General features: G+C 45.8%; 1 long non-coding RNA gene across 3 annotated transcripts in view; it reads right to left on the reverse strand.

The window, feature by feature from the left end:
• Nucleotides 1-52: 52 nt before the first annotated feature.
• LOC111856481 (uncharacterized) overlaps nt 53-21,081 on the reverse strand; it is a 72,249-nt gene continuing 51,220 nt past the window's right edge. The window contains exons 4-6 of one of the 3 annotated variants that reach the window (XR_002841148.2): nt 18,887-19,036; nt 13,810-13,923; nt 53-606 (exon numbers count right to left, since the gene is read on the reverse strand). This is a non-coding gene — a long non-coding RNA (uncharacterized lncRNA). Of the gene's footprint in view, nt 607-12,610; nt 13,924-18,886; nt 19,037-21,081 lie in introns of those variants that run through there. The other 2 variants (XR_002841149.2, XR_002841147.2) reach the window with 2 other exon arrangements.

A 21,081-nucleotide genomic window follows, 5' to 3' on the forward strand; every position in this document is an offset into this window, starting at 1 on the left:
AATTTCAGAGAGAATTGGTTCAATTATGAGTTTTATTGAAGTTTAGCTGTGGTACATTTGCAGATACAGTCAAATCATCAGATCGATTCCTACATCTGAGCATGAACTATTTGTTGGGGGACCAGTAGCCTTATGATTTATTTTATTACCAGCTACATTTGAAATGTCTAGCTGGCCTTAGTCCTCTATTACAATATTTTTTTTCATGACTGATGCACTGCAACAATATGGTCACAGTAGTATGTAGCACTGAAGCTTCATATTGCCATGCAGGCCAGTTGTGGTTTGATTTGCTTGGAGTTGAATATTCTCCTCTTGCCCCTTTTTCTTCCCACAGTCCAAAGTGTGGTCTGTCCCCTTTGTGTGCTTGTGTATGCACCGTGATGGACTGGCATCTTCCCTCTTCGGTAGGTTGTCCCCTGTTTTGTGTCCTGTGTTTTCTGGTTAGATTGCAGCCTTGGCATGGCTTTGCTTTGAACATGTGGTTATGGATGGATGGATTGAACTTTAAAATGTATTCCAGTATTCCAATGTATTTCAATTCTGCACACCTCCACCTGCATTTCCTCCATGGCTCTTCCTTCCATTTCCACAGATATCCCCAGCCTGTAACAACACAAAAATAAATTCCACATATTTGACTGCGTTAATTTTTCTTCAAACATCTAGTTTCATATGGATGACTTGAACTGGTTAGTTAATCGTTTATGGGATCCGATTATTAAGCAGAAGGCCTATAATGTCACGTGTAGTTTGGTCTTTCTATGAACAAAGACGAAATGCCAAAACTAAATAAATAGGTCAAGAGGATTGTTTATTCGAAACAAGCCAGCAAGGTCTGCTCTTTTTTAGGTTTGACACAGCGGATCAACTGCACTAAAATTGCCGGAATATATTGCAAACGAAGGACATTTCAAAAGCACTCTTCCGTGTGTGCCTGCGCAAATACGTAATAAAACAAAAAGAAGAAACAACAAAACAAAGTTTACAAATGCAGAATGAAATGTTATAAAGCAGCTTATTTCAATACGGCTTTGAGAGCTTATAAATCAATAAATGCATTGAAGAATTTTTTTTTTCCTGCATTCATTTGCAGATTCTGTTCTGCAGTTAGCTGCCCAGAGCCATCTAGTGGTGACAGAGCCACAGACATTTTCCTTCTTTTCCCTCGGGTGAAAACTATTCGAAATCAATTAAGGAAACATGTAAATCCGTCCAGAGAATTATAACTGTAACAAATCGCAAATTTGTAAAAATGTACAAAGACGCTTGGGGCGAAGGAGAGCGGCAGAGAGCGTTCGCTGCCTGTCTCCTGCTTCTTTGTCTCATTTGCTTTCTTGAGAGGAACATTTGAAGCTACAGTACAGTACTTCACAACCCCATTAGCTGTCCTCAGAAACACTTGGGTCCTATTGTATGTATGTGGGCGTGGGAGTGTGTGCGCGCATGTGTGTGTGGACTTGTTAAATATGTGGAGAATCAAAATATCCTGACATAACGCGTACATTACATTTACCACCATTTTACATGTAAAAGTAATCCTTAAATTTGAAGCAGGCTTTATGATTTTTACACGTCCCATTATTATTATTATTATTATTATTATTATTATTATTATTACATAACCACCTACCGGCCAGTATCTACCTGAAATAAACACATGCTCACTTTAAAAATAGAGCGAGGCGTGTTGTTTGAAATCGTACTTCAAGAGTTAATCGATGCTTTCTGACTGTCACCTAATTCAGATAGGATTAGCTAACGCTCTATCTGCAAGATACAACTGGCAAAGCCAATTATGATTAACATCAGAAAACATATGCAATGTTTTCAGCCTTCACATGGAAATAAATGTTGATTAAATGACCTGCATCGTTCTCCGTACGGGGATATTTTCGGACGGCTTTGTGTTTCTTTCCCCGACAGGCTGCCATCGGCACCGGCGGAGCCACGCCAATCAGGCTGCCTCTCACTCATGGAAATGAAGCGTTAGATTTCTGTCTCCTCTTTTCTCCTCCTTAAGTAACTCGTAATGGAAAGCAACTGTAGGTCATAAAAAATCTTTTCTCTTTAATGCTAATGAAATTTCTCCATTCTCTTCATTAGCACACCACCATTATCAGTAATTTGTAGCCTTGGCCTTTGTCCGCAGCCTGTAATGAATGCAGGGTATTGAGATGCTCGGGGAAGAAAATGCTTCAGCCATTGTCTTGTCCTTAGTCACACTGTAAAATTACTCATCTGTAGAGTTGTGTAAGTAAGGGTGTAAGATCAAAAGATCTTAATTTGGCACCGTGTGCGCCACACAAAAGTGACTCTTGCTGTTGTAATTGGATGCTCATTTGAATATTAGCGTGCTGTTTTGTGCAAGTGCCATGTTTCCTCAAAAGATACCCTGATATCGCAATCAATACTGTATGTATATGCAAAACAAATAGCGATCGAATAAAAGGTTATAATTACTCTTTTCAAACTGTGGGGAAATACGGGCAATCACGTGGGGGGGGGGGGGGGGCTGGCCTTTGTGACAGTGGCACGGACGTCGGAGTGGGTGCCGTTAGCCGGAAGGCGAGGAATCAAATCTAAGGGCCCGTAATGCAGAACACTGGGCCCTTGAGGCCCTTCAGCATAAAACAAACAACATATGCTTTCAAGTATTGCTTTGGGGAATATATGAGAATGAATTGGGGGGGGGGGGCTGTATTTGAGGGTGAGGGAGGTTGGTTCTTGGAGGAGAGGGCTTGACAATATTTGTGTGCTTTTTCTGAAAGACAGAGGAGATAAAAGCGATGTGGGAGGGGCCAAATGACCGTAAAACAGGGCCCCACCTGACGGCGACCGACTCACGCTACTCTTCAGAACCGGACAATCGGATCTTTCCAAAACAGCCACGCGGCCGGAAATCACGCCACGCGGCGGGGAGCCATACCGTCGGTGGCGTAACACAGGAACAGCGTCTTTTGTTCCTGGGGTGTCAGCCCCCGTATTTGCAGGTTCAATTCATGCCGCGTTCACAGGAGGTAAAATTTAAAGTCCCGAGAAACGGCCCCGACCCCTGATTATTCACCGGGCGCGACGCGAGGCCCTCAGAGCACAATGCAGCTGCTTATTTTTGTGTCAGGCCATCTGTGGGCTTGTTTTGTCCGCCATTGTGCCGAGGATTCTGTTTCATATTAGTCTACGTTCCCCCCGTGCTTGATTATCTCGGGCCTGCCGCATTGGCTGGCCTACTTGTCCTCATTTCGGCAGAAAGCCGCTTCGTGATCATTTGCAGTCACACGGCGAGTAGAGAGCGACACTGGCCCTGGTGCTGCGAGGGGGAATAGAGATGTAAAACACCTGGTATTCACGCTCAATCTCATTAATTAGCTCAAGGCAACACTGGAGAGTGCTGTTCTCAGCCCCGGCCGGTAACCCCTTGGTGGAAGTTAAAATTGACTCATTTGAGTAAATAACAGGTTATCTGAAAAGCACATTTGAAGAACTGTTCATTTCCTTTGATTGACATAGGCCAAGGTCCACACTGCCTGTAATAGGAGGACAGGACCGCAGGGCATGGGATGGAGATAACGTTATTGAGATCTCTTCTTTTATTTGATTAATTTGTGGATTAATGAACATTACGATTGATTCCTCCCCCTTCACTCAGTCACATGCATCGCTGATGCCGTCATTCTAAAATGCTACGTTAAAATTCTTCTTAGAAGGTGGGGGTGGTTGTGGCATCTTCAAATAAGGCCCCAGAAGGTGAGTCTCCTGTGCCCCCGAATGGCGCAAACTTCAGAATTTCCAGCTGTTATTCACCTCCAACCAGTTAATGTCGCCCACGACAGTAGACAGAAAACACGTTTGGATGAGTGGGTAAAAAAAGGATTTTTTTTCCATCAGAAAGAAACTATAATGGATTCTTTCCAGTGCCGGATCTTTTACGGATGCAGCCATGCTCGTACATCCTTCTCAAACCTTTCCTCCCCGACGATGGTCACTTTTCTCTGTATCTCATTTAATACCCTCCCTTCTCCAATGAGATACAGTCACCTGGGTTCTAACTGTGTGCTGGCTTTATTTCCCGCAAGGTAAATTCACATGTAGTGTTTGTAGGTCAAAGCTCCATTATGCTAATGCGAGGAGGTGATTTGATCTTTTCCATTAGAAAAGGGACCCTTTGATGACCCTCGTGCTCTTCACAAAGAGACAGACACCTCGCCTGCTGTTTCGTGTGCCACGTCCTCTCGAGGTGCAAAGCAGAGTTTCGAGGCGGGCGACAGCGCTGTCTCAAACAGCGTTTTAACCAGCCGCCAGCAGGAGCCTTCACTCACTGGTTAATAGATGTGACGCTGGCGGCGGTGGTCTTGTGGGTCTCAGGTACACAAACCACTCATAAATATCAAGCCTGGCTTCAAGGATTGGATGTATGGCTGGTAAACACTAAGCCTAGCGTTTAGGTTCCCCTGTGATACACCTGCTTCACACGGTAATATCGAACGTGACTGTAAGACTCGCTCCAGGCTGGACGGGAAACGGAGCAACAAAGCATGGGAGGTGGGAGGACGGGACAGGGACTTTAGCGGGGTTCTGAAGTGAAGTTGGGCTTATGGAGATGGGCTTTATGAAAAGACAGCACATGGGAATCACAAGAAAACGGAACCGACCTTGGGCTCATTTTGGCTTCCTTAGAAATGTCATGCAATTGGAAATAATGCTGCATTCCATTTGAACTCATAATTTGGAAATTCCGAGTTTCTAGTTGAAGTTCTACTCGGAAAGTTGGAAGAATCTACACAACACTGAACTCAGAATTCAAGATGGCTGCGGCCTTCATCGACAGAAGTTTTATACTGTTTATTAGCACTTACGTCTTATTGTGGCTCATTAAATTGGTCGTACGCACAGTACTGCCCAACTGCTATCGGTAGACGTGTTGCTACATGTTTTTATGTGCAAAATACCACATAATGTGTTGTTATCACCTGCTATTGCGAACAATGGCTAACAGTGAATCTGGCTAGAACTGGGGCCTGTTTCACAAAGCCGGATTTCTTGCTTAGCCGGATAACTTGTCAGATTTAAGGTACTCAGGGGCTAAATGTAAGTGAACGAAGATGAACTAGGGTAAATTAAGCAAGCAAGAAATCTTGCTTTTTGAAACAGGTCCCAGGTATTGCTTACTGGTTTTCTGATTTGTTGTACTGGAGCACGGTTAAATCGGGTGTGATGTCACTCCCAGCTTCGACTTCCGACCTCTGAGGTAAATGGAACGCAGCATAAGTCACCTGGTCGAGCACCCTGTGGGATACCTGAAGGGGTAGCTATGTCAGCATGATTAGCGCTATATGCTCACAGCCTTCCATACCCCCTTTCCCTCACAGCAAGGTTGGGTCACAGCAGACCCAGAACCCGGCACACGCGACTCGGCAGAAAAGGCGAGGTGACGTTTCTGCGCAGGTCCCACGTGGCAGCGGCCATTCAAGTGCCCCCCCATTGATGTCACAAACACTTCGCACGGCGCACTGTGATGCGGGCGCTGGGGAGCCGTCGCAAACAAGAGATGGACCGCGAGCACTCCATGATGGGCTTTTTAGATTTAATTAGACGACTAATGGAGAAACGCATAATCTCTTTTGCAGAAACACGACCATAACATGAAAGGGTCGGTAAAATTCAGCCAAACACTTTATTTTTCAAGATGATACACGGCATTAAGTGGGTTATGTGTTTGAACTTGAACTTTGAGATCCGTCTCTTTTATCGGGCTTAATTCTTCCTAACTCAAATCTCACTTAGCTAATTGAAAGCGGTGCATAATTTGAGCCACTGATTGCACAACTGCGTCGTTCACCTGCAAGAGCCTGGTGACTCTAGCATGTAACAGTTGGGGGTTAGGGTGAAGGGGCCTATTCACAAGGTCCCGGGGGGTAGGGAGGGGTCGGAGGAGTACATAACTGCGATTCTGGGCTACAGGTGGAAAGGCACTCAACCCAGGTTACAGAAAAGTCTTATCAGAAATCCGTTCTCGGGACATCAGCCTCCCCATTCAATGGTTAAAGGTCATTAACTGCCGGTTCATGTTTTGCCATCAGACTACAGGCCTCACTGTGACATGTCATGGTCAACAACTTGAGAATGATTCTGGTTATGTCAAGGGGTCTTGCTTTTTTATGTACAAATTGTTTGTACTCAGATTACAAATTGTAAATGTTAAGCTACAACTGTGATGTAATTCAGTTATTTCTGACAGATATATCACTCCACATCTAAAAAACACATGTATCATTACATAATTCCTCATTAAACAGTTTTGCTTCCTTATACACAATTAATAACAAACAACCGACAAACTTAAGCAGCGTCGCTTTATTTCCAGTGTCAGTGAGCAGCCTGACGGGCATTTTGTATGTGTGTGGCTTCAGATGTAGATTGTTCTACGGAGCTAATTGACATTTCCATTCATTCGCCGCTCAGATGAGCGCCGTTCAGAGTGGGAGGAAAAAAGCCCTTCTCCCTCCGGTCATTGTTGGGGAATGTAATGAATTTCTTGTGCAGTGGCTGGATAAATCACGTCTCCCTCTTCGTAGTCTCCTTTGTTTTTGAGTCTCTTCTCTCATCGATGAGGGGCCTTATTTGACAATTGGACCGGGAACGTGATGCCATTAAGACAAAACGACGGCACTAATACCACCCCCACTCCTGCCCCCCCCCAGCCGTTCCCGCTCCCGCATCAAAACAGGCTGCAGATGGCTAACTCTGCGCCGTTCGTCGGCGTGCGGCAGGTTGAAAAAAAAAAAAACAGGTATAAGAAGTCAGACCTTTTGATAGGCGTCCTGTTGGACTGGAGCGGGACGGGGGATCAGAGCGACGTCTTTGATCCTTCCGGGGCGCACCAAAGCTATAGCTCCGCCTCCCGGTCCCTCGCTTACAAAGGGGTCCCGGGGCCACAGCCAGCGGCGAGTCGCCCAGAAAAGGGGACCGTCGGCTCGCTTGCATTTCAAAGTGGCCAGCCGTCCTCAGCTGCTTTGCAAATTAATCGCATTATTAAAAGCAGGTATCGGCATTATATCCCCCCGCTTCCCCCATTACAAAGGCCCCCTACTGTATAATAAATCGCAGAATTATTTGCAAGCGTTTTGTGGGAGGGAGAATTCTTCCACATTTAAATTATTATTTATGTAGATATTTAAATCTGTATACTCCATAGGCAAACTGTTCAGGTATTTCGTACGCTGCAGCTCAGGTTAATCAGTGTTATGGCAGAATTTACAGGAGCACCGTCCCAGGAAGTCGGATAATATGGGTTTTTAATAAGAATTAACCAATAGAGGTGGGTAATAGGTTTGTTTAATTCTGGAGCCACACTGGTTTGTTCAGCTTAAATGAGCGAATATGATACATCGGTGACCCATCACTGCTCCTAGTTACTGGTGATCATAGGTAAAGCGGCAGTTTATATTCTCCATAGATACGTCATAATGGCAGAGGCAGTTCATGGGCATCCAGCTGGAATGGTCGCTGGGGGAACATTTCCAGTTCTCCACTCACCTCAGCTTGGGTCCCGGACCCCATCCAAATACAGGTTGCCCTCTTGTGGCTCATCCCAAGCTGTCAATTTTTAAAAATGGGTTTCACTGGGAGAGACAGCATCCCGGGAGCATAAGGGGCCCTTGCGGTCAACCACGTTCGTGTGGGCGTGCAGGCCATCCGGTCAGCTGATTAGAACTGACCAATTGTCTACTAGCAGTTTTAATATAGTGGAAAATGAAGCCAGCGACAGGCAAGCTGGCAAACTGCAGAGCAGCAATGGGTGAGAATGGCTGCGATTTTAGAGAAGATGATGCCGTCTAATATGCTTGGATCATTGCAGAGATTGATGTAATTACAATAGCCATGTTTTCGTTGGGCATTTGTTTAATTTTATTTGAGTTTCGAACAACCCCCATTGTGTGAAAAGTGCCTCTCTGAATCAGTGTGAAGTGCTCACCGTTCCATCCTGAGAGGATTATGTGTGAGGGTTTATGGGGAGTTCGCTCTGGCGGTCGTACTTCTTGCGGAATGGCACCAAGTGGCACAAGCAAAGCCGATTGGCTCAAGTCACTCCAGAAAAGTGGGTTGCTGCCAGAAGGTAGTGGAACGGGCCGCCCCGCTGTCTCAGTGTCACCCACGATTCCCTTTATCTAACGTCATATTTGGCCCCGTTTTCCTTCCTACCCCCAGTGTCCAGCTTCCATTGATGAAGTTAAAGAAGCTGACCAGAAGGGGCGGATATACTAGAGGGTGGGGCTCTGTGTGTGTGGGGGGGGGGAGGCGTGTCTGGCTTGGGCTAGTGCCAGAACCTTCCTAACCTCAGCTGCCACCTGATCCATAGTGCTAGTTAAGCTGCCGCTGATGTCTTTACTTATCAATTGACTTTTTATTTGGCCGGCCCCTCCCCCACCACTGGCCAACAATGCTGCTGTCACACAGGGACAGTGGGCGGGGCAACATACCCAGTCACCCAGACTAATTCCATGCAGAACAAGGTGGGTGGGGCAGCTTGGAAGGGGCAGCTTCTGCGAAATCACCGTGATTGGCAGTTCACGGAAGACTAGGCGGACACAATGCCAAAATTAGACGCCGCAGCGCTGACACGTTTAGCGTTTAATTCCCTTGTAATGACGACACGGGGCTGCGTATCAGGGGACCAGCTGGCGAAACACCACAGATGCAGGACTGGAGGAGGGCATCTGCTTTTTTGTCTTGTGCCCATGCCGTTGCAGACCCACGATTCATGAGCAAGCCCACCGAACAGTGCCCTATATGCTGAGTTTGTCTGATGTGTAGCATTTAGCATTGCTAACAATATACTGCATTTCTTAACAATATTAATTCTACGGGCATGTGTTAGCGGCTGCCGATGATACCTTCTCACGTTCAAGGAGTTTTGGAGGTTTGCAGTCGGTCAGTGTCATCCAGGGTGTCCGTGAGCCATGTACATTACGCTGCCCAGCGTAGCCCCCCCCCCCCCCTGCATAAATGTTCAGGATAAGCTGTCGGAAGATGAATGGATGGAAGCTGGTTGTTGACCCGTCACAAAAAGTCAGATACCTGGTCGTTTATCATCAGACATCATTGAACTGACCTAAAACAGGTACCTGACTCGGAATTCAGCTTAACAAAATTGAATCCCATAGCATTTCAACACAGAGTTGGAATAGATAACAAATTCAGTCCTATTAACTATATTCCCTGGGAATACAAATACAATTAAACACACTGTTGCCGTAAGTAATGTCGCAAAGGTGATAGAGGGTCGGAATCATTCCAATGACAAATTGTGTTTTTTTTCTTTCGATTTATGGCTGATTTCTGTGCACATCAATCATCCAAAGTGTTTGAATGATCAGTTACAAGTCAGCCACCGGACGGGGGCGCTCCTGTGAGGGAATCTCCGGTTTTAGCTCCAGCAGAGCGGCGCCGATGATCTGGAGAGATCTCTGCTTACGGTCCATGTGGCTCATCAGCATTTCCATTTGGTACTACAACATCTTTAATCATTATTATTATGTCATATCACATGTAATACTGCTGCACCGTGACCAGGTTAAGCAGATGAATGATGGATGGATGGATGGATGTAATAGACTGATAACGTGAATAAGAGTTCCGCAGTTGGTCACGGTGAGATTCACCATGTCGTCCCTTTTTCCAGCATGAGAATCACAATGGGGGGGGGGGCGCTGCATCTCCATCTGGAGGTCACCTGTGTGACGGTCGCACTCTACAGCACGTGGTGGAGATGCGGATCTGGGCTTACAGGAGGAGGAGCGTGTCCAAGCTGTTGGAGTTTGCTGTGGGAGGAATGTGCTCCGTGAGATTTTAATTTGAGGCCCTTGCACGGCGTCCTCGCCGCACGCAGCGTGTCCCCGGCCCGGGCTCATCGCGAAGGACTGGCCCACGGGACTCAAACTTGAGCCTTTCAGCCGGCAGGCTTTTCAGCCCTGGAACTTGTTATTAAATCCCATTGAGATTCCTCCTTGCTCCTAGCTCCCTTTCTGAAGGCCTCTGTTTATTCCATTTGACTGCTCAGGGTCATGTTTTGTGTACCCAGGCTAAGGAGAGAGCTGACTTTTTTCTTCCGTTGTTCCGATGGGCGGCAGCGTACGACATTATGTTGGAAATATGATAACCTTAATTTACCTTGAGTAGCTCTGCGTGTGTTCTTTCCCCCTTCTTGCCTTGCGTGCGCTTACCTCCCTTTGTTGGGCCAAACTGTCGTGTCAGCTACGGTTTTAAAAATGACAAATGAAAGGCCGCATTCCTCAAAAAGGGGAAATAAGAAAGCATTAACCCGACATTGTCTTCGAAGGCCGGCTCTTTGAGTCACACACGTTCCCCTGTGGCTTCGAGTGGCCAGGGCAAATCGGGAGCGCGCCATTAAATCACGTTAAATCGTCGTCGGACTCCCGATCGACGGTACGCTGCCCCGGTGCAACTAAGCAGATCTTCGGTTCTCGTTAACGGGACTTTAACTCGCGGCTGATTATTTGTTTGTGAGGTAATAAGCGGGTGAATTCCCACCCGCTTCTATTTTTTTTTTGCTCCCAAATCTCTAGACAATTACTAAAGGCAGTTGGTTTTAGAGCTTTTTGTTACTGGCCACCTTGAAGCACGGTGGAAAAGAACTCTAATCCAATAAACGTCTCATTTAGATCATGAAAAGAAAGTAAGAGGAAGGGACCCACCGGACAGCCTATTTTTCAGAGCCGAGCCCCAACCAACGCCCCCCCCCACCTCCACCCCACCCCTCATCCAGCCCTACCAAGCTGTTGGAAATCGGCAAATTAACAAGGCAGTCCTTCATTTTGCCATACATGTCCATCATGGCTCTTGGCATACCACAGAACCAGGCACAACTGGGGGGGGGGGGGGGGGGTCATGGTGCAGGTGAAGCTCACCCAGCCCAGGAGAGGCACAGTGGGGAGTGGGGGGGGGAGCAGGAGCACGAAAGGCAGGACTGGCAATCAAAAGATGCTTCTTTAAGGAGACTGGACAAGGCAGGGGTAGGTGGTGAGAACGCCTATACACTGAGCAGGCCTGGCCAAAGCCGGTCACACTTAAAGGGGACAGATAATTAGCTATAATTAGTGCGTGCACATTGTTGCCTCTGTGTCCACAACCTGAATAAATTTAGCAGAGGAGGTCCTGGTATTGAAAACACTTTGATGTAAGAAGAGTCGTGTAAGATTGGCAGCATAAAGGCAGTGTTTTAAGCTTCCTCTACCCCCAGCCTTTCTTTCCCCTCAACAGTGGCTGTAAGACACAACCCAGTGAATGGACGACAACCTCTAGACCCCCCTCCCCAATCCAGCCACCCCCCCGGCCCCAGCCCCTACTCCTTTGCAGCTTTCCACCCCAGGTTCTTTGAGACTGGTCAATTCTCTCCCAAACAAAAAAATCATCAAATGTTTTCTGCAGTCAGTAATGAGGCAGTGGACCTCATCAGAGCAAAATAGTTAGCTATCCTTCGCTTTTGTCGGCGCTCAATGACAGCCGCTCTTTGAAAGCTCAAAAGCAACTTTGGCAGGAAAAAAGCCACTTGTTCTCTATGCTAAATCACGGACAGCCCCGGCTAGGCTGTTGAATGACAAGAAGCGGAGATATCTGCCTTTGTACAATTTGTTCTCATGAGTGCATTGTCGGAAATAAAATAAAGTAAAATCAAACTTTTGGAAGGCATGATTCAGGATATTATATAAATTGGCAGTTCGGTGAGTTGTCTTGAAATATGTTGCCAAAATGCACTGGATCTGGCAATCGCAACCTGATGGACGGTTTGTCAAATGCCAAGCTGACTCAGCTCATATTTATTACATGCACGGTGGGCGTGTTTATTGACAACAACTTGCTGAGAGCTCTGTCTCTTTACTCCGATACTTCAGTGCCATGTGACTCAGGGATACAACAGCAAATTCTGACTTGAGACTGGAGCCTATGTCCTTCTGCTGACAGTTCCGCTTCCCAGGAAACTAAACACTTGCTGCAGTTGAGCTGGCAGCTGACCTCTGCTGAGGTGAGGCACGTGGCACCAGCATTGGCTGAGCTCCCAAATCTCTGAGGTCACTGGCGAGGTAGTTAAGGGCTTCTCCCGCCTAACTATTTTCCCACAGAGCCAAATTCCATCAGGAACACAAAGGCAAGTCCACTGTGCCTAAAAAAATTAGGTAGGGGGAATCCGCCAGTTGATCGTTGATCTAAACCAGTTCACAATTATACCCTCTCACAGCTGCATGTCCTCTCCATGGTGTCCACTGACGTATGCTGGGCTTTTTTCCAGACAAGCTTACCATGACAGTTACTGGATGAACGTTAATGCCAGATGGCTGGATGATGTTGGATTCCGTTGGAGATGACCAACTCTGGAGACAGCTGAGTTCCGCGGTAATTCACTTTTCAACACAGAGAAAAGTTAAGAGGGTCCCAACCTTTCAGATATACTGCCATAGGCAGACATTTCAGGTCCAGAAAGTAAAAATCCAAACCAGGATTTTGTTTCAACCAAGCAGTTGAGTGACTGTGACTCTTTATACTCAACTGGTTGGTTGAAACAAAATCCTGGTTTGGATTTTTACTTTCTGGACCTGAAATGCCCACCTCATTATACTGCTTGACTTTATCACTGAGGGCTGTATCACTCTCTTAAGGGCTCGATATTCTATTTTACTTCCTCCCCAGCTGGATTCTTATATTGCTTTTAGAATCTACATCTCAGTTCCACCTTTAACTAGGTTTAGCACAAGTACCGTGAAAAGTCCACCCCTCCTTACATTAAAAAAAAATATATTTATATATAAAAATATATTACAAATGTTACCCTGGTTTTCATTTTATTCAAGTTGTTCATGGATCTCAAATAACTATAAATTCATTTTGAAAGTAGTTTTGAATTCAATTTTTGAAGAGGAAAGTTGATTTGTTGAAAAATCCAGACCTTTGTCTATTTAGCAGGGCTCAGTCAGGGCTGGACAGGGATTAGAAATCGGCCACTGACTTTTACAAAATTACATTATTTGCTGATTGGGGGGGTCGGGGTGGGGTGTCCTCCACCATGAATGCTGGCCCACAGCCCCATCGCCCCACCAGGAAAATGCCCAGTTTGCCAAATGGCTGGTCCAGCCCTGGGCTCAATTCATGCAAGGTTCCCCGGCGTCTGGTAGCACGTGGGAAACTGATAAATAGGACTGAAGTCCAAAGTTTTAACGAACCCATCAAGAACATAATCAGGTAATGGATCCACGGAGGCCCCGGAGAATCCGTCTGATTATAAATATCCAATGGAATTATGACTGATTAGGTATCTTTTCTCTCTCCCCTCCACCCGGGAGGAACCCTTCAGACATCAGGCTATACATGAAAGAAGAGAATGGCACACCACTCGATGGCGCTCCGCGGCTGTGGGGCTATTTATGTCCCCGGACATTGCAAGGGTCGGCGGGGTTGATGAAATGACGTATCCCTTTGTGTTGCAATTGAGAACATGTCAGGTTGTCATTAAGCCCAATTCAACCAATTGCCTCGGAAAAACGAACTCCGTTCGGTTAAGCTTGGATCAAGATAAAAGTTGACAGCACAGAAGAATAGAATATTTCGGTCCTCTAGCTTTGTAGTGATTGCTAATTATTCCCGGTTTAAGGAGGACGGTAGCAGAAATGCACTGATTTCATAATTTGCCGGAGCCGTCACTGAATACTGATTCGCCTTGCTGCATTAGCTGGGTCATTCTCTGCTTCTTATTCCGGCGTGAGGGATGAGCCTCGCTTGGCTTGTGGCGCCTCACACCTGCTGCTCCTGCAGGCCGACGCTGGGAGCCGCCTGGACGTCTAAGAAGCTTGGCTGGGACAGTAAATGTCACCAAACGATGATCATCTTCTCCTTACCGAAGATGTTTATTTCCTGGGAGAGTTAATGAAGAATGCATGGCCATTATTATATTATTATTATTATTATTAACCACAACAACAAGAATATTAATATTGTTATTATTATTGTTGTCCTTGTTGCCTAGCAAGCACTTTGTTTCAGAGCATTTCAATTCTACAACAAAGTATAAACACAATCTAGTTGGAGCAGGTGGGATGGTGTCTGGATCTTGTTTGTCATTTACTGTTTTAATACATTTTTATGGTTGAAATTGTTGCATGAAGGGTACACCCTGCTCCGGGGTCCAGAGGCTTTTTACGGAGGTAAACAGTCTGGCCTGTGGGAGAATCGAGGTGCCAGTTTGAGCTGACGCCCCGAAACATCTGGCCTGCTGGGCTACGGACTGTTTGCCCTTGAGGAACAGAACACATCTGGGGGAGGCTAAAATGGCAAAGATCTGCTTCCTTTCAGTAAAAAGCTTCTACCACTGTGTAGCAGCCAATTATGTATTAATTACCACTAATGTAATAACACGCCAATAACGTAATACATTTATCTGTTCTTAATGTAGTAAAAGTTAATAATGTAATTAATACCTGGTCGATAATGTAGTAACTTATTACTCTATTGGCTAAATTTATTATATTATCGAATCAGAAAATGTATGAGATTATTGGCCAGTTATTATATTATCGACTTTTATTACATTAAGAAAGGAAAAATTATTATGTCACTGGCAGAGATTACATTATTGGAAGTTATTACAATATTGGTAGATATTGCTACACACCGTCCAAAATGTACTTTTTTTCCAAATACGCATAGATATATTTGTTAATTATATCGTTAATCGGTGCTCAAACCAGAATTATCTATGGCATATTCATATAATATTACATATTACATTCTGAATATTTTGTATGTTGCATCTTTTTCTCACATCAGAGATTTCTTCAACACTTTCATAAGATTCTTTTCAAATGCAGTTGCTTATATTTTTGAATATATTACAAATTGAAAAGACAGTCCCACGTCAGTTCACGTTCTCACAATAACGGCTAAAGATAGGTATTTAAGTGTCTACCCTTATGTGTTTTCTCGGTAGATAAGATGCTTACATTTTCACTTGCATTAAATGACATCCTTGTATTTCATTTTATTTCCCCGCATAAGCCGATTGCGGCGACTGCCGCGCTCTCGTCACTGTTCCGCGGACACTGTGAACATTCCGGAATCCATGCCCTGAAAGGGTCCTCGTCCTCAGACCCTCAGGAGATAACACCCGTTTATTGTGCTCTGTTGGCGGGGCCGTCCGCACACTGCTCTGTGTGGGGCTGAGGGTGGGGGGGGGGGTGGCGTCGGCCCCCTCAATAGGCGGCTCTTAAGCCTTGTAGCCGCTCCCTGGCTGTGTTAAGCCAGGATATGTGAACCTTTCCCCAGTAGGGGTCCCTAGCCCTCATGTGCTGGGGGGTCACTGGCTTGGCGGAGAGGGACACAGCTTTGAACATGCAGGCTTCTCATGACTCCCAGTCACACTAGACACCTACACCCCCCCCCCGCCAACAAAAAAAAAAAAGCCTCAAGGCTTTTATTCCTTCAATGGCTACTTTCCTGGGAGGGACAGTCCCTCCTTCCCATCTCCTTATTAGCATAAAGCATAGGGGGGCAGTTTTTTCACTTTGTTGAAAGCTAATATTTTGCTTTTCCTTTCAGTTCAAAGCATTTTGGGTCTTTCTGACATCAGTAGCTCATCACGGCACTTTGCCAGTCTATCCGAGGAGGGCTCCTAGCCCAGAATGACTGGTAGTGGTTGGGGGGGGGGGTTATATCAAAGTAGTACATCCTGTTGGGCCTGGTCCTGTCCTGTCATGGCTCCTGCATCCCTCTTGGTGTGCTCTGAGTGTCCCCCCACCTTGGGCAAATGCTGGGCCGTATGGGCCTGATCAACAGGTCGGCCCACAGAGTGGAGATGTGTGTGTGTGTGTGTGTGTGTGGGGGTCCCGCTCTGTCAGCGCCGCCCCGGCCTCGTGCTCCGCCGGCATGGACCCTGTGTGCGGGAGCTGAGCTCTGTCCTCGCTCGCCATTGTGTTCACACAGCGTTGATGGGTTTGCTTCACTTCTGCGACCTCATTACTGGCTTTGGCTTTCAAGTGCTGCCGTCTTTCAGCGTATGCAAATGACGGCGGAATCGCTCACCTGAGAGTTGATATTGCCCGCTTTAATGTGCATTGAAAATCTAATGTTTGTATTTAGAGTATAACATCCTGTTCTTTTGAGACGCGCGCAGAGCTAAGCGGGACCCGGCGTGCGTTTGATGTTGCCTTCGAGTGTTATTAATTTCATATTCTATTATCCCTATACCCCTACCCCTCCCGCCCCCCCACCCCAACCCGAGGTGGAAGCCGCCATGTACGAGCTGTTTGATGAGCTGGCGCAGAAACAAAACGATGGTAAATAAGTTAATTTCTCTTGAAAGGGAATGCATTCGCCGGATAAATAAGGCCCGGCCGCCGCCGCCGGTTAATAAGTGCCATTGCTTAGCCCGCCGGGACGGACTTCGCTGAAGTGGCCACCATTGTATCAGTATTTTGTCTGATTTCTGTGTGTGTCCCCTATTATCCATCAGGCTATGGTTTCCGCACCTCAAAGAAGGACCCCCCCCCCCAAAAGCAACCAACATATACAATCCACCTCCCCACTACAAAACAGAAACTACCTTTTTCCCCCATATTGTTGTAATTACCCAGACAAGAAACCGTCTTTGTTCATGTTCCCATAGTTACTCGACCGAGGATTCCTGAAAAATGTGGCGGGTCAAATCCGAGTCGGACCCGCGGCCGTCGGCGAGGCCAGCCAGCAGCCTGCGTCCGCATCACTCAAATTCGCATGCGAAACACACAACTCGCATGCAGCGGCATCCCATGCGCTGCTAAAAATGAGCTCATGCATCAGTTTATCTGCCAAGATGCCAAGTTCTTGTATGTATTTGTCAATGCTGATGTGTCATAATATCATCGCAGTGTCACCATACAGCCAGATGGTTTGAAGTAAGGTATGCATGTTCATTTCCTCCTCAGGCAGATAGAACCAGCAAGCCTGTGCCATTCTGAGTCCTGGGAGCATCTTCGGCGATTTCTTCGGGTGACATGAAGAGAACCTTGTTTCTGTGGCTTTGGTTCAAAACTTACTAGCGTCTTTGAAGTTCAGCCTGAAGAAACTCTTACTGGTTTATATTGTTTTACTCTGAATTTGCACATTTTAATGCTAAATTGTGTTTTTCGTTCTGAGCTATAGTACACTTACTACCCAGATAAATAAGACTTTTGCACAGTGCTGTATCTTGTATCATCTGCCTGCGAAACCATCATCTTTGTATTCGATAGATGGTTTATTTATAATGTGTATATGAAATATTCATTAGGTATGAATATAATGATTCAGTTATATCAAATTCAAACATCGCAGAATCTTACTGAAAGCATTTCGGCTTGACATTCCTTTCATAAGCGTAAAGGGGTTTGGCAGGTATATCAGTAAACTGCACATGCTGGGATTTTGTTTTTCTGATCACATGACACAAGTTCTGACACCACCAGACCAGCAGCTGTGTAGCCAGGGACCTCCTCATACTTTTCAGGATCTTCATATAACCTGCTAGTGAGGAATCATAGTGCCCTGTGTTCCGTCTGTAGGATGTCTGAGACAGTCCCCTGACTGACATTACACTGAGGCATGGTGTTTCAACTGCACTGCTGCTGGCCAATGAAAATCCAGCTGGTCATGCAGCATGACCTTTGGCCAATAGGAAGTCACCTGTCTGACGAACTGGCACTGATCCCAACCAGGGCTTTGTCGCATCAAACCCAATGCAGAGCTTCAGCTTACGCATTTTCTATTATTTTGTCCAGGGTGTCCCAATCTGGTCCTCAGGGACGCATAGTCGGTCCACGTTTTTGCTCCCTCCAAGTTCCCTGTCAGACAGTGCACGTTTTTGCTCCCTCCAAGTTCCCTGTCAGACAGTGCACGTTTTTGCTCCCTCCAAGTTCCCTGTCAGACAGTGCACGTTTTTGCTCCCTCCAAGTTCCCTGTCAGACAGTGCACGTTTTTGCTCCCTCCAAGTTCCCTGTCAGACAGTGCACTTTTTTGCTCCCTCCAGGTGTTGATGTCACCCTGACTGTAAAATGTGCAATATTCAGGTGTGCATGACCAGCAGGGCGGTAGCAGTGAGTCACAAGGGCACCAAGTGGGGTGAAGCCTAAGACTACGAATGCCTGTTGCTTCCCAAGGTATTGCCCACACCAGGCACCAGGGCTGATCTGATGCTAGAGCACAGCAGCTTCTAATCTATTTAGTGTGTTTTCAAGATCACATATATTAAGCAAACTAAACCAGGCTTATCAGAGCTTTATGTGTCTGTGCTCTTCTAGTTAAAGAGCTTTTCTTTGGGTGCCTTCACCACGCTCACGTACGATAATCTTTGCCGACTCTGGCACAGTATCAGAGATAAAACAATGAATGAACTTATGAAACTGACTGAAATCAGATAACAGTGCTTTGATATTCTGTGGCTCCTGGGTTTACCGTACAAAATGCTGCCTGCTTGAGGCGGACGTGATGATGTGATATGAACTCCCCAGCCTAAAAGCAAAAGCACGTCATGATAGGAAGAGAGGGTTCTAGGGACACCGGGGGCCCTCGTCAAAAAGCTGCATTAGGGCCCCAACACATCGAACCCGACATGGTAAAATTTATGACCGTTAATTTAGCGTGAAGTCTAAATTAATAATATCAACAGAGAATTGAATCAAGACAATTCCTTCACTTTCACTTTACAGCGAAAAACAGAATCCACAAAGCAAATTTGTCGTTGCAGTGTACTATGTAATCGGCCGTCCTTGGGCCCCCCCCCTCAGCTCGGGGGCCCCAGGCCACTGCCTGCACTTCCTGTCCTGTCTCTACACCTCTGTTGATAAGAAGGACCTTACAGTAAACTCACTTCTCTCTGATGAGTCTTTTCCCGCCTTTTATTGTCCAGTAGATCAAGTTAAGGTGTCGCCTCTTCAGGCTTCAGCCGCTAATCATCCGTCCTCCCATCTTACAGACCTCTGGCTCTGCACGGGGTTGCCGGGGGAGACGGCTGGAGCATCTTCCAGGTAACAGAGAATAGAAGGTAAGGGTACTTGATCTCAGCTGTGCAGCACTGACTTAATTTCAAATACCACGCTGACCGTGGGAACTTAAATCCTGACGAAAATCACGATACATTTTAAAATTCAATTAGTGAGTTATTCAATAAATTTGATTCGTACATTTAAAGAGATGCTGCCGGTGAATAAACTGCTGATTAAAATAAGCAATGTGTATTTATAAATAATGCATACTGGTAAAGCTAATTTAGACAAAGACGTGTAAAAATGATAATGCAGAGGTAATCCGCCGTGCCTGTCACAGCAGTGACAAGCAATTTATACCACTGGAGGATAATATTGGTGATTAAAGTTTTATTAGAGAGTAAGGTCGCTTATTCGGGGACTTTGCTGGTCCAAACTTCTTACCCTGTGAATGTGCAGGATCTCAAAGGACACTCTGTATATAGGAGCAGACAACCAGCATGCCCAGCTAACCAGGGCTGAGTCACCTGCACAATTTATGATGCTCCCAACATTTGATTTGACATCCTTACTGTAATAATTTCATTATTCATTATTAAAGATCTAACTAAAAGCATTGCGGAAGCACACAGACTCTCATAAGATTAGCACACAAGCTTTAAACTGTAACCTGAGGTGATGCTTAATGCTGAACTCTTGACATCTTGCCATGCCCTACAGGACACCTGAGCAGGATGGTCATATGGGAAGGCCTCTGACGCCCCCTTGTGGCAGACGGCGTTACTGTTCGGCAGCTTTCACGGCACCGTTTGTTTCTAAAGAATCTAAAGAAGATCGCAGGACTGATGCGGGAGCAGCACTGACTCAGCCGAAATCTTAGCATCAGAGACAACGATTGTAACTAGCAGAATATGTGCCTTTAAGCCAATTAAAGGACAGCAGGATTACCAGTAGTAATGCCGCATTTTATGGACAATAAGTAAGACCTCTTTGTTTGTTTGCTGATTCAACTAAACTGAAAGCTATGGGGGAGACACAGTGGCTCGCGGGCTAGCACTGTCACGTGACACAGTGGTGGCTTCGAATCCTACTCCTATGCTTTGTGTGTGCTGTTTGTATATGCTGCCCTTGTTATGTAGGTTTCACCTGGTTTCCAAACTGGATTCTCTAAATTGCTTATATTGTGTGATTGTGAGCATGTGCCCTATAATGGTCTGGCATCCCAGCCTTCCCTTGCAACTCCTGTTGAGACTGTGCCTGTTCTGGATAAGCAGTGGATGGATGGATGGGTGGATAAACTTCCATTAAGGCCCTGGATCAAAAGCCCTTCTACTGGTGCTCAGGTCTGTGCTACAGTAGTAGTGAAATGCGAACAGTGCACAATAGTGTACTGTGACAGTAAATGTTTACTGAGGTCAGCTCTACATGAATGCTTCTATTTAGAAACGTTTGCCCTAATGATTGTCAAAAAAGGGACGTTTCTAAAAAAGGCAATGAATCTCTGACCACTAGGTGGCAGCAGATACCAACTTACAGAGTGTCTCGCGACTTGTCTATTTGATCTTGTAAAGATGAGGTAATTCAAGTGCACCGTCTATAGTGGCTACTCTTCAGGCTGAGGCCATGATGATGAAGGTCTGCATTTAGGGAATGTTACATGACGTATTGACTGACTTGGGCAGGCCACTCTGTTTTCAGCTTGGGTTGTTTGTTAAACACCAGTGCCGTGCGCCTCTCTGCAATGCATGCATTAATCCCTCTGGAATCAATGTCATTCTTTGTGCAAATCAGGTCATAAGACACTTACTGTATTTTATGACGTGTGTTACTTGTTTTTTAATAATACCTAGGCTATTGTACTGTCATGTGTCATTACAGGTCTATTTCTGACTTTTCACTGCAGTAGAACTTAATTTAAAGTATTAACCAACCAATGACGTGGGAAGATGTTTAGAAGACAATTTGACATTATTTAACGCAATACATTGCAGGTAAATTGTGTATTATAGCACATAAGCACTTTTCCAAAGTCGCAAATTCCCGCTCAATAGCTGAGCCATGTCTGTTTCTGGACCCAGAG

Source organism: Paramormyrops kingsleyae, chromosome 19 (assembly GCF_048594095.1).
Source record: "Paramormyrops kingsleyae isolate MSU_618 chromosome 19, PKINGS_0.4, whole genome shotgun sequence".
NCBI classification, from domain to species: domain Eukaryota; kingdom Metazoa; phylum Chordata; class Actinopteri; order Osteoglossiformes; family Mormyridae; genus Paramormyrops; species Paramormyrops kingsleyae.